At 37.4% G+C, this 13463-nt stretch overlaps 1 pseudogene; it reads left to right on the top strand.

Moving 5' to 3' along the window:
- The first annotated feature begins 3057 nt into the window (after positions 1–3057).
- LOC134405408 (vomeronasal type-2 receptor 26-like) lies at positions 3058–13089 on the top strand (annotated as a pseudogene).
- Positions 13090–13463: the final 374 nt, after the last annotated feature.

Raw genomic sequence — 13463 nt, 5'->3', positions numbered from 1 at the left:
ACTTTTAACCATCTTAAAACTAAGAATGCCTAAGCAAGCTTCTTGGCCTACAAACAAGCAAATGTCCACTATTGCCTTAAATAGTCATCTACATTTCATGAATAGCACAGCCAATACACTGATCGTCTATGGAGAAATGATGATCATTATGTGGCTGATTCTTATAACAGATACTTTATATACAGAAATTAATATATCATTGTAAACAGTTTATAATCATTATTCAACAATGATATTGGTCTATAGTTTTTTGACAACGTCAAATCTTGTCCCTCTTTAGGTATTAAGGTTATATATGCTGTCTTCCATGTTTCTGGCATCTTCCCGCTATTCAAAATAGAGTTCATCTTATTTTGTAAAGGTTGTAAAAGTTCTTTCTCAAAGCTCTTATACTATAAACCTGGAAGTCCATCTGGTCCAGGTGTTTTCCCAAGCTTAATTTTTCTTAATGCTTCCATAATTTCTGTTATTGTTATAGATCCATTCATGTCTCTGTTCTTCAGTGATTTTTGGTAGTTTTTGGTTTTTAATATATTCATCCAATCTTTCTGGTAAAACCACATGTCCCTTATAGAGGTTCAAGTAGTATTGATGAAAAACTCTTTTGTGAACCGCCCAGGGAGCTTCGGCTGTTGGGTGGTATAAAAATGCAATAAATAATAAATAATAATAACAATAATAATACTTAATTAATTCTGTATCACCCTCTAGATTTAATATCATCTTCTTCTCACTTTCTCTTTGCAATTTATAAGCCAACCATCTTCCTGGCTTATTTATGAATTCAAAATTCCTTTGTTTAACATAATTTAATTTAATTTAATTTAATTTCCTTATCGCTTATTGTTAACATAGTTATTGTTGTAGTATTCTAATTTGTTGAAGTATTTTTTATATTTCCTGGAGTTTTCTTTAATTATTCTTTTTTCCCAATCTCTTTCAAAATGTTATGTATTTTTCTTGCCTGTTCCTCTTAAATTGAGCATTATGTTGTGTAAAATAACCTCAAATAAAAGCTTTACTTGCATATCAAACCATTCTTATATCTGTGCTTTTGTTTAAATTTATCTCAAAATGTTTTTTCAGCTTCTTTTTGCAGTCTTCCACAACAATTTCATTTTGCAATAAAGCTTCATTTAATCTCCATCTAAAGGTGTTGGATTTTCTTTTATAAACCATAGATATAGGGTTATGATCAGAAAAAATACTTTGGTAAAATCTCTCTTTTTTAATTTTGGTAACAAATTCTTTAGTTACCAATGTCATATCTATTCTTGAAAAAGATCTATGCCTCTCTGAGAAATAGGTATATTCTTTTGCATTACCATTTGTCTGCCTCCACACATCCACAAGTCCTAAATTGTCCATCAAAAAGAAAAAGAAAAAGAAAAAGAAAAAAGCACCTTTTTGGAAGTTTCCTCTGGTGGCTTTTAATATTTTTTTTCAGATGTCCTGTCCAATTGAGGTAAAATAACTCCATTCCAATCCCCCATCACACACCAACTGTCATAAGATAGATCATTTAGACTGTCCATAAGCCTTTTGTAGAAATCTGCTTTGTATTTGTTTGGGGCATAAACTCCCAACACCATAGTTGTTGATCCATTTATATTGATTTTTACTCCTACAAATCAACTTTGTTCATTGGACAATACTAATTCTGGTTTCAGATGAGATTTAATGTATAAGATGACTCCATTTTTCTTTTTCACATTCACTGAAACAAATTCTTCAGCCAAGTTCTTATTAACCAAATATTTAATATCTTTTTTTTTAATATGAGTTTCTTGAAGACAAAAAATGTCTTGTTTTAATTTTCTCAAATAATGAAAAAAAAAATCTTTCTCTTTCGGGGGTGCATTTTGCACCATTTATATTCCATATTAAGTATTTGTAATCCATAATCTGCTTATAATATATATATATAATCACAACTCAGTCCATACTTGTGGCACCCAAAGTGCCCTCACAATCTTCTTCTTCCATCTTCTCCAATTCTTCTATATATTTCTCAGAGAATTCCCTTGCTTTTTGCACTTAATTTAATTTAAATTTCTGTCCTTTGGTCCTTTGAAGGTGAAAAACACGCCTTCTGGAATGTCCCATCTGAAGATAATCTTTTCCTGTTTTAGGATTGCTGTCAAAAAGGCATAATCTTTCCTTATATGTAACAATCTATTCAGTATTTCTTTTAATATGATTACTTCTTTATCACCCACTACCATTTTAGTGGTATAATGTTGTTGAAGCATTTGATCTCTTGTTTTTTTTCTGACAAAATGCACCATCACATCTCTTGGAATCTTCTTTATTCTATCATATCTGGGATTTATTCTGTAAACCGTGTCAATTTCAGGCTCTAATTGCTCCACCTCTAGTTTCAAAAACATTGCCACAACCTGCCATTATTCTGTGCTTTACTTTTATCCACAGCAGCTGTTCAGAATTTGCTTTCATCTGCTACTGTATCAAATTGCTTTGTGTTATGTTGATCGTGCCACTGTTTATGCTTGAATTCATTTACTGTTTGTTCAGTTTTGTAAGTCTCAATTTTGTCACTGTGTAAGAAAACTGGGATAAAAAAATATAATTTATTGGACCCACATCTAAATGTGTGCAACAGGGCTTGTGGAAGCAGACTATCCCATCTCCTTCCCCAAAAAAACTTCTCTGAAAATATTATTTGGAGGGTTCGGGGCAATACTCAATGGGGTGACCTGTGGTGTGCAAGCAGAGAGATGATCCTTGAAAATTGGTCAGAGAAATCATCCCTATATAGAACCCTTTTGTCCATAGAAGGAAGATCCTGGATCCAACCCAAGATCTAAACCCAAATCCTTACATACCGACAAATTTCAGCCCAAGAAGTAATTTGACTCCCATTGCACATGCAAACTCAAATCTTGATTTTATCTCATTGATTAAAAGTCACTCCCATGCATATCCCACCTAACTCACTTCTAAAATAAATTTATATATTTCTTTTTTTAGTTTGCATATGGCTCTTTTGCCCCAGAGAAGAGTGATGCAGTGAAGCTACGGGAGTCCTTTTACCGCATGGTTCCAAATGAATCCCACCAGTATCTGGGGATTATACGATTGCTTCAACATTTTGGATGGATGTGGGTTGGACTATTTGCTGTGGATGATGACAGTGGAGAACATTTCTTTCAAGTGCTGGAGCCATTGCTTTCGCAGAATGGCATCTGTTCAGCCTTCATAGAAAGAATGCCAAAGCAAGCTTCATGGCCTACAAACGAGCAAATGACCACTATGGCCTTAAATTTTCATCTACATTTCACGAATAGCACAGCCAATACACTGATTGTCTATGGAGAAACGATGATCATTATGTGGCTGATTCTTATAACAGATACTTTATATACAGAAAATAATGTATCACTGAGAAAGGTATGGATTATGACAGCCCAGATAGATTTTGTATTAACAAGCATCCAAAGAAAAGCAGATTTGCAAGTCTTCCAAGGTGCGATTTCCTTCATGGTACACTCACATCAGCTTCTAAACTTCAAGAGATTTCTTCAGCTCATGAAACCTTGCCAGAGACAAGGAAATAGTTTTCTCAAGGACTTCTGTGAGCAAGCCTTCGACTGCTCATTTCCTAACCCCCAGGAACTGACGGAGTCTGGTGAAGAATGTACTGGAGAAGAGAAGCTGGGGAACCTTCCTGGGCCACTTTTTGAAATGGCGGTGACTGGCCACAGTTACAGCATCTATAATGCTGTCTATGCTATGGTGCATGCTTTCCATGCAATGTACTCATCCAGGTCCAATCACAGAATGATGATGAAGGGCAGAAGAGCTCAACCTCAGGATCAATGGCCATGGCAGGTAATACATATTCTCAATGAAATGGCTTTGTTCCTATGAACAGCTCAGTACAAGGTGATACAATATCAAACATCCAAGTTATGTTTATTTAATTAATAACTGGTAAAATGATGTTATACACATTATTCACTGATAGTGTTATAGGATCCCATTTTCAGATTTTTATGACTGTCTATACAAAAAATCTATAAAACTATCAGTAAGGAAAATGTTGTGTAATATGACACAAGGATTCTGGTAAGATTCCAAATGGGTTTCCCCCCCTGCTCCCCCCCTTTTTTGTAATTTTGCCCCATTTGCACTATCAGCAAAGGTTCCTTTTCTGCATTCGATTGTGTTGCATTTGCAGATGCCACAGGGTAAGTGCTACATGATGTGCACAATGTTGGGGCAGAGCTATGCGGTCTGGCCCTGAATCATGGCCACCAGATGAGGGATGCCCATAAATGTAATGACTATGTATGGCTTTAGATCAACTTTAGTCTATGGCCTCATCTACACCAAGCAGGATATTGCACTATGAAAGTGGTATGAAAGCAGTATATAAAAGTCAGGAGCCACACCAAGCAAGATATAGTGGTATGAAAGCAGTATATAGTATGTGTCAATGGGCCCCAAAAGTTGTCAGTGAACTTCAATACAACTATAAAGCTGTATTGTAGCACCTGGCTTTTATATAACATTTTCATACCACTTTACTAGTGCAATATCATGCTTGGTGTAGATGAGGCCTATGATTTCCATCAGGCAAGTGTTTTATTGGACGCTCACTACTGCTCACATGCAGATGTTCATGCATCCTTTAGACAATGACATCCACCTCCCATGCACTTCCCACTCCTCTCGCTTGTTTTGCATTGCAAAATAGACCCCGTTTAATCCATCTTTTTTTTGAAAAATGGAATAAACCAGCATTTCCTGCTATGTGCAGGAAAAGTGACAAGATATCAATGGCCCCTGAATGAGACCATTGCTATTGTGGGAAAGCAGCAGGAGACCATAGCAACAGTAGGGAAACACACAAATACACCCATCTGATGACATTCTATATTGGAGTAATATTATATATGCTCCTAGTTTGACATTTTGTTGTTGCTACTGCTGCTTTTAATTAAGGTTAGGATAGAATTAGCATTCTTGTCTTTAAAATGAGCTTTTAAAAAAAGGTTTTAACTTCTAAGTATTTTAAACTTATATGCTGCTCTGTAAATCTCTTGAGTAATAGAGCAGGGCATAGATACATGTAATATACAAACCAATAAAATACTTTCTCTCGTTTCTCCCCTCCTCTTCTCTGTCCACTAGCTCCACCCATTTCTTCAAGGCATTGTGTTTAACAACTCAGTTGGAGAAACATTCTCCTTTAATGCTAATAGAGAAATAGAATCTGGATTTGAAATAATGAACGTGGTAATATCCCCAAATGACTCATTCCTTAGATTGAATATTGGAAGGGTCCAACACAAAGCTCATATCAAAGAATTTAGCATTAATCAAGCTAAAATTGCATGGCATGGACGCTTTAACCAGGTACGTATTTTAGGGTTCTCTTGAGATCTACTTTATTCTCCAGATGGGTGTCAGGGCCTGATACTTACCTTTGTTTTCATAATCTGATCCTGTCAGTGATTCTAATCCTCCATAACTAATACTTCATATCACATTGCCAAACTAAAGAAGTGTGTGACATTAAAACATGGTAAATCAGGAAAACCTTCCTGACTGTTAGAGCAGTATGACAATGGAATCAGTTACCTAGGGAGGTTGTGGCTCTCCCACACTAGAGGCATTCAAGAGACAGCTGGACAACCATATGTCAGGGATGCTTTAGGGTGGATTCCTGCACTGAGCAGGGGGTTGGACTCGATGGCCTTGTAGGCCCCTTCCAACTCTGCTATTCTATGATTCCATGAAATATTTACCATTCCTTCTCTGTAGTCATCATGTCTGTTTCTATGGGATAAGGCATTGGACTGAGTAGTTAACTTCTTTTCTCCAGTTTCAAAATTCTCCTCTCTCAAGCAATATCATAAATTTCTCTTCTAATTGCTAATAGGAGCTGCCAGTTTCTTTGTGTAGTGATTCTTGCCACCCAGGTTATCAGAAGAAGAAAAAAGAAGGGGAGAAATTTTGCTGCTATGATTGTGTTCCATGCCCAGAAGGGAAGATTTCAAACAAAAAGGGTAGGTGAAGCAGTGCTCCAACTCTGGCTGTTAATAGCACTAGTTCATGGTACACTGAACATACACTGTGAATGGGCTACATCACAGGGATGTGGAGGTGTGTTTATCTTAATCCATTAATGTATCTACCATGATTGCGAATCCTGGTAAAGCATGCTTCCTGGTTGTTTGAGCTCTGTGATTATGTTCAGCAAAGTGCATTTACAGGGCCCTATTATTCAGGTCTTCACACACAATGAGCCAAGATGTGGGGTGTAATTTGGAGGCTTGGGGAAGTATGGGATGGGGCATGCATGCTAACCTCATTCACATCCCTTTCCCACTTTTGTTGTAATTGGGTTGCCAGCAAGCACATGCACAGGACTTTGGTAAAAAGATCACCTGGGTTATCCTTCAAAGAGTTTAGAATAATTTTATCCCGACTTCTACATGGGATCAGAAATATGAGGAAGCATCTCCTCTAAAATCCAATGCTTGTCCATAGAAACATTCCACACATTTAAATGGAGTTCATGCAATGTTAAGAGAAGTTAGGTGATGTATGCATGCATGAACCAGCCTTTAGCTGAAAAATCTAGAATTAGAACAGGTGCTATAGTCTTTACTTTCTTTATTGCGATCTATAGATCCATAAAAAGAAAACAAACAAACAACAAACAACCAAACACAAGAATCAGACATGAAATCATACAATTAGAGCTATTATCAACTTTAGTCTAATACACAAAGAGCTCTAATCTTGGCCGCCACTGTAAGAAATTTAGCAACAGCCAAAGTTACACTTGAAGACTTATCTTCCAACAGAAACTTAACATAAAATTTGCCTGAAGTTCTGGACAGTTTGCTCAACAATGGGGTAATCATAAGATGACGGGCCTGATTATAAAAGCTACAAGACAGAAGGTGCTATAGTTGTCTGGGTTGGTCAATGATTCACGAATCATGTTTTGCCTCAATGCATAATAAATTATGTGTAGAAGTAGGACTCATCCTGACATCTTCAAATCAAGGCTAATTCTTACAAGTACTTCATCTTGGCAGCTATAGGTTGCACATACTTCTAGCTATTGATGTCATGAGTAGAGGCATTTGCAGCTTCATTATATTGATATCCACGGTGGTGCTATGAATACCTGAAAAGCCCTGATTGGGGTACCAAGAAAAACCTCAATACTTGAAGTATTATTTGTGAATCTGTAGCCTGTACATCCAATTAATTGTTCAGTTTAGAAATTAGTTATCCTTCCTGTTCCTGTTCAAGGCAGCATCCAATAAATGAAACATCTTATATAAGAATAAGGTAGCATACAGCATATTAATAGATATCTACAATACTAAATAAGATGCTTGATAATTTCCTAAAACACACACAAAAAGATAGAATTGCTTTAATTGCTTTAGGTGGAGTTCCCCATAAGCAGAGTATCCCACTATCCCAGTTCAAAAGCAGATGTGAGTAACATTGCAAGTCCACACATGAATTGACAATGAAATCTCATTTTTCTTCGTTTCTAGACATGGATGATTGTTTAAAATGCCGAGAAGACCTTTATCCAAGCAAGGATCAAGATCAATGCATTCCCAAAAGTATAACCTTTCTGTCTTATGAAGAACCATTAGGGATTTCCTTAGCCTCTCTTGCAGTCTTGTTTTCCCTGATCACAGTCTTGGTACTAGGAATTTTTATTAAGCACAAAGATACCTCCATAGTCAAAGCCAACAATCGGGATATCACCTACATGCTTTTGATATCTCTCCTGCTTTGCTTCATTTGTTCTTTGTTATTTCTCGGAAGGCCTAGGAAGGTGACCTGCCTTCTCCAACAAACTACTTTTGGCATAATCTTCTCAGTGGCTGTTTCTTCTGTGTTGGCCAAAACTATCACAGTGGTGTTTGCTTTCAAGGCAACCATGCCAGGATCTCACCTGAGGAAGTGGGTGAGGAAACGACTGACCAGCTGTATTGTGTTTCTCTGCTCCTTTGTTCAAGGAGTAATTTGTGTGGTGTGGCTAGGAACTTCTCCTCCATTTCCAGATGTTGATATGGAGTCATTATCAGGAAAGATCATCTTCAAATGCAATGAAGGGTCTGTCAACATGTTTTATATTGTCATGGGCTACCTGGGATTCCTGTCCATCATAAGCTTCACTGTGGCTTTCTTAGCCAGGAAGTTACCAGATAGTTTCAATGAAGCCAAGTTTATCACCTTCAGCATGCTAATGTTTTGCAGTGTTTGGGTGTCTTTTGTTCCAACCTACCTGAGTACTAAAGGCAAATACATGGTAGCTGTGGAGATCTTCTCCATTTTAGGCTCCAGCGCTGGGTTACTGGTTTGTATCTTTTGTCCCAAATGCTATATAATTTTGGTAAAGCCTGAGCTGAATAAAAGGGAACAGCTAATAAGGAGAATGAATTAAAACAAATCCCTAAGAGTCATTTCATATATATTCCTCCTATGGTGTGTATGTTATGGAGACAATGGGGCCTTAGCTAGACCTACCTGTTAGCCTGTGACGGAGGAGGGAAGATCTCGCATTGTGTTTAATGCAAGATCCCTCCTCTGTTTACATGCGATGCATGATGAACTCAGAAGGAGAGGTGTCACACCCACCATTTTTTTTAATATTAAAGGGCCAGCATAAGGTAAGTGGTTTTTTTTTAAAAAATAAATAAATTACTTTCCCTGCTCCCCCCACCCTACGCCATGTTGGGGCCAAAGGGGAGGGTGAGATCCCAGGGCAAGGGAGGGATAATCCCTCTCTGTTCCCGGGATCCCCTGTGCCTCAAGTGGATGCACAGGGACGATCCCGGGGTCACCCCAGGATAAAGCCCTGTCTAGCTATGTTCTGGACCTACTGTAAGATTCTGCTTTGGCTACAATCTATGTCAGTCCAGTCTAATTTATTCAAATGTTCCAAATTGCAAACACAACAAATATGTGTCAAATTCAGGGGAAACAAGACTGAAGGTGGGATCCAGACTTTGTAATGCTTAGAATAGATCCATTTATTGAATTAATGATAATCCATATCAGATTGTGGGTTTTGTTTTCTTTTTCTTTTTACATGAAACTCCATAAATTGTTTTGTATGTTTCCCCCACCCAAATATATGCATCAATTCTTTGGCTCTTTGAAATGTATGTTTTCTTCTGCTATCCATTAAAATGTGTTTGTGTACAAAAAGTACTTATTTTTAATGCACATTTTTTTGAATGTATGCATGCTGTCAAAAGCATTTTTGGGGTGTGTGTGTGACTGTGCTTCTTGGAGGAATGATTTCAATAGGTGGTGCTGAGAAATTCCTGTTGGTTAGCATGACCAATGGTTAGTGGTGTCCCTTGGGGTTCTATCTTATCCCCCATGCTATTTAACATATACATGAAACTTTAGGGAGGGATTGCCTGGAATTTTGGGGTGTGGTGCCACCAGTATGCTAATGATACACTATTCTGTATCTCCTTTCTGTCGAAATCCAAGGAAGCTGTTCTAGATCTAAATTGGTGTCTGATGTCACTAACAGACTGGATGAAGGAAAATAAATTGAAGCTTAATCCAGATCCAGAATAGATAGCAGTGCTCCTGCGTTAGTCAAAAGGAAGGTCAGGGAATGAGGACTGAACTAGTGCTGGAATGGGTCACCTCCTTTGTTTATTTATTTATTTATTCCATTTTATACACCCATAGCCCAAGCTCTCCTGGTTTTTCGCCTTCAGTGAAGTCAGGCAGGCTTTCATTGTGGTTCAACTCCTTGTTGTTGTTGTTGCTATTAATATTAATTAGTACTGCTATTATTAACGTTACTATTGTTGTTTTTGTTGTTGTTGTTGTTTAATAATGGCTGTGATCACAGTGCAGTCAATCAACTCTGAAGCAAGGATCACAAAGCTTTACTCTTATCCTCCTAGCCTCCCAGTAGTTATGGGATGCAAAATAAAAGGCATCTCTCTGTGCTGCTCCCACCTCACAGGGATGGTTTGCATTACTGGCTTTTAAACAATCCTTGGCTCACTTCCTTGTGCCCCCAGAAATGTCTGCTGCTTGCCTGCCTGTCTTCCCCCCGGGGTGCTGCTGTGGTGGGGCATCTGCCGGGACTGACTCCCCCATAGATCTATGGCATATCTCTGCCTGCCTGGTGCCTGGGAGATGGGCTTTGTGGTTTGTGCCCAGCAGCCTCCAGCATGCTTGCTCCCAGTCATCCTCCTCTGTGCCTGCCTCAATGTGTTACTGCTGGCTTAGAAAGAAACAAGCCATCCTTGGCTCACTTCCTTGTGCCCGCCTCGAAGGGTTGGTTTGCAATGTGTTACTGCTGGCTTAGAAGGAAACAAGCCATCCTTGCCGCACTTCCTTGTGCCCTCAGAAATGTCTGCTGCCTGCCTGCCTTCCCTCCCTCCTCCTCTGCCTGCCTCGCAGGGATGGTTTGTGTGTGTCTTGCTTTGACTCAGGGGATAATTCCTTCCTGCGCTCACTTAGACTTTTGAAGTTCCAAATAAATTTTTCAAGTGTGGAAGAAGATTCATATTTAGGTTTATCTACTCCCCAATTCATGGCACATTGGGATTTCCTTTGAAATGGCACCATTGAGCTGTCTGCAGCTCTAAATCCTGAGATATTGGGGTGTCTGATTTTCAAAAATTCCCCAAAAATCAGAAGAGGCTTGGATTGGCTTGAGGCTTGGCATGTATGTATATACATGCATCAGGTGTCATGGTGCCTAATTTGATGTTGCTAACATGAAAATTGAAGAAGATATAGAAAGGGGTGTGAATTGGGGTTAGGGGTGTTGCATTAGAGGTTAAAGTCCCCCAAAACCAGGGGATGATGGAATTTGCTTGAAACTTGCCATGAATGTGGATGTGCCTGCTTCCATGTTTTTATCTGTCAAAATGTCGGAGAAAAGCCCATGTCTGAAAATGGGGTGTCCAATTTTCAAAAATTTCCCCAAAATCAGGGGAGGATTGGATTTGCTTGAGGCTTGGCATGCATGTGTATACATGTATAAGCTATCATGGTGCCAAGTTTGAGGTTTCTAACATTAACAGAAAAAAAGTTGTAGGCTTTTTTGGATTTCAGTGCAAGCCTATGGGGGAAAAGCAGAGCTCCGATCTGGATCCGGAGCTTCGAAGCGAACCGGAGCGGACTATAGGAGGATCAGAGCGGAGTGGAGTGGACCCAATCCAGAAGTTGCGGATCTGGAAGAGAAGCGGATTGGGGGGGGGGGTCCGTGCACATCCCTAGCAAAAAGCAAGGGAATTCTCTGAGAAATATAAAGAAAAATTGGAGAAGATGGAAGAAGATTGTGAGGGCACTTTGGGTGCCACAAGTATGGACTGAGTTGTGATAATATATACCAAGCAGATTATGGATTACAAAAACTTAATATAGAATAAAAATGTGGCAAATGCACCACCGAAAGAGAAAGATTTTTTTTTCATTATTTGAGAAAATTAAAACAAGACATTTTTTGTCTTCAAGAAACTCATATTAAAAAAAAAGATATTAAATATTTGGTTAATAAGAACTTGGCTGAAGAATTTATTTCAGTGAATGTGAAAAAGAAAAATGGCGTCATCTTATACATTAAATCTCATCTGAAACCAGAATTGGTATTGTCCAATGAACAAAGTTGATTTGTAGGAGTAAAAATCAATATAAATGGATCAACAACTATGGTGTTGGGAGTTTATGCCCCAAACAAATACAAAGCAGATTTCTACAAAAGGCTTATGGACAGTCTAAATGATCTATCTTATGACAGTTGGTGTCTGATGGGGGATTGGAATGGAGTTATTTTACCTCAATTGGACAGGACATCTGAAAAAAAATATTAAAAGCCACCAGAGGAAACTTCCAAAAAGGTGCTTTTTTCTTTTTCTTTTTCTTTTCTTTTTGATGGACAATTTAGGACTTGTGGATGTGTGGAGGCAGACAAATGGTAATGCAAAAGAATATACCTATTTCTCAGAGAGGCATAGATCTTTTTCAAGAATAGATATGACATTGGTAACTAAAGAATTTGTTACCAAAATTAAAAAAGAGAGATTTTACCAAAGTATTTTTTCTGATCATAACCCTATATCTATGGTTTATAAAAGAAAATCCAACACCTTTAGATGGAGATTAAATGAAGCTTTATTGCAAAATGAAATTGTTGTGGAAGACTGCAAAAAGAAGCTGAAAAAACATTTTGAGATAAATTTAAACAAAGGCACAGATATAAGAATGTTTTGGGATGCAAGTACAGCTTTTATTAGAGGTTATTTTACAAAACATAATGCTCAACTTAAGAGGAAAAGGCAAGGAAAATACAGAACATTTTGAAAGAGATTGGGAAAAAAGAATAATTAAAGAAATCTCCAGGAAAGATAAAAATACTTCAACAAATAAGAATACTACAACAATAACTATAGATGATAACAATAAGTGATAAGGAAATTAAATTAAATTATGTGAAACAAAGGAGTTTTGAATTCACAAATAAACCAGGAAGATGGTTGGATTATAAACTGCAAAGAGAAAGAGTGAAGAAGATGATATTAAATCTAGAACAGGGAGATACAGAATTAATTGATTATTTATTATTATTATTATTATTATTATTATTATTATTATTATTATTTGCATTTTTATACCACACAACAGCCTAAGCTCCCTGGGTGGTTCACAAAAGAGTTTTTCATCAATACTACTTGAACCTATATAAAGGACATGAGGTTTTTCAAGAAGGAATGGATGAATATAATAAAAAGCAAAAACTACCAAAAATCACTGAAGAACAGAGACAGACTATGAATGGATCTTTAACAGTAACAGAAATAATGGAAGCAATAAGAAAAAAATAAGCTTGGGAAAACACCTGGACCAGATGGACTTCCAGGTTTATAGTATTAGAGCTTTGAGAAAGAACTTTTACAATCTTTACAAAATAAGATGAACTCTATTTTGAATAGTAGGAAGATGCCGGAGACATGGAAGACAGAATATACAAGCTTAATACCAAAAGAGGGACAAGATTTGACGTTGACAAAAAAAACTATAGACCAATATCATTATTGAATAATGATTATAAACTGTTTACAATAATATATTAATTTCTGTACATAAAGTATCTGTAAAGTATCTAAGAAGCTTGCTTTGGCATTCTTAGTTTTAGGATCGTTAAAAGTAAAGCAGAGAATAATGGCAGGTTGTGGCATAATTTCTAGAAAATGCCCATAACAAAGTAATCTGACACAAAATATCAGATTCTATTGTGTGATAGATATTTCCTGCAGCTACTCTCCAAACGGCATTTGTATACACCCTCAAAATGGAATTTGTAATCTTCAATCCATACTTCCTTTTTCTGTCAATCATATGTGCTTTTACCACTATTTGGTTTACTAAAATCCCCATACTTGTGTGCACAGCATTCTACCTGTGGAATCTTG

Source organism: Elgaria multicarinata, chromosome 11, assembly GCF_023053635.1.
Source record: "Elgaria multicarinata webbii isolate HBS135686 ecotype San Diego chromosome 11, rElgMul1.1.pri, whole genome shotgun sequence".
NCBI lineage: Eukaryota > Metazoa > Chordata > Lepidosauria > Squamata > Anguidae > Elgaria > Elgaria multicarinata.
The sequence above is the reverse complement of the archived record's forward strand: the minus strand, read 5'-3'. Positions and strand labels throughout refer to the sequence as shown.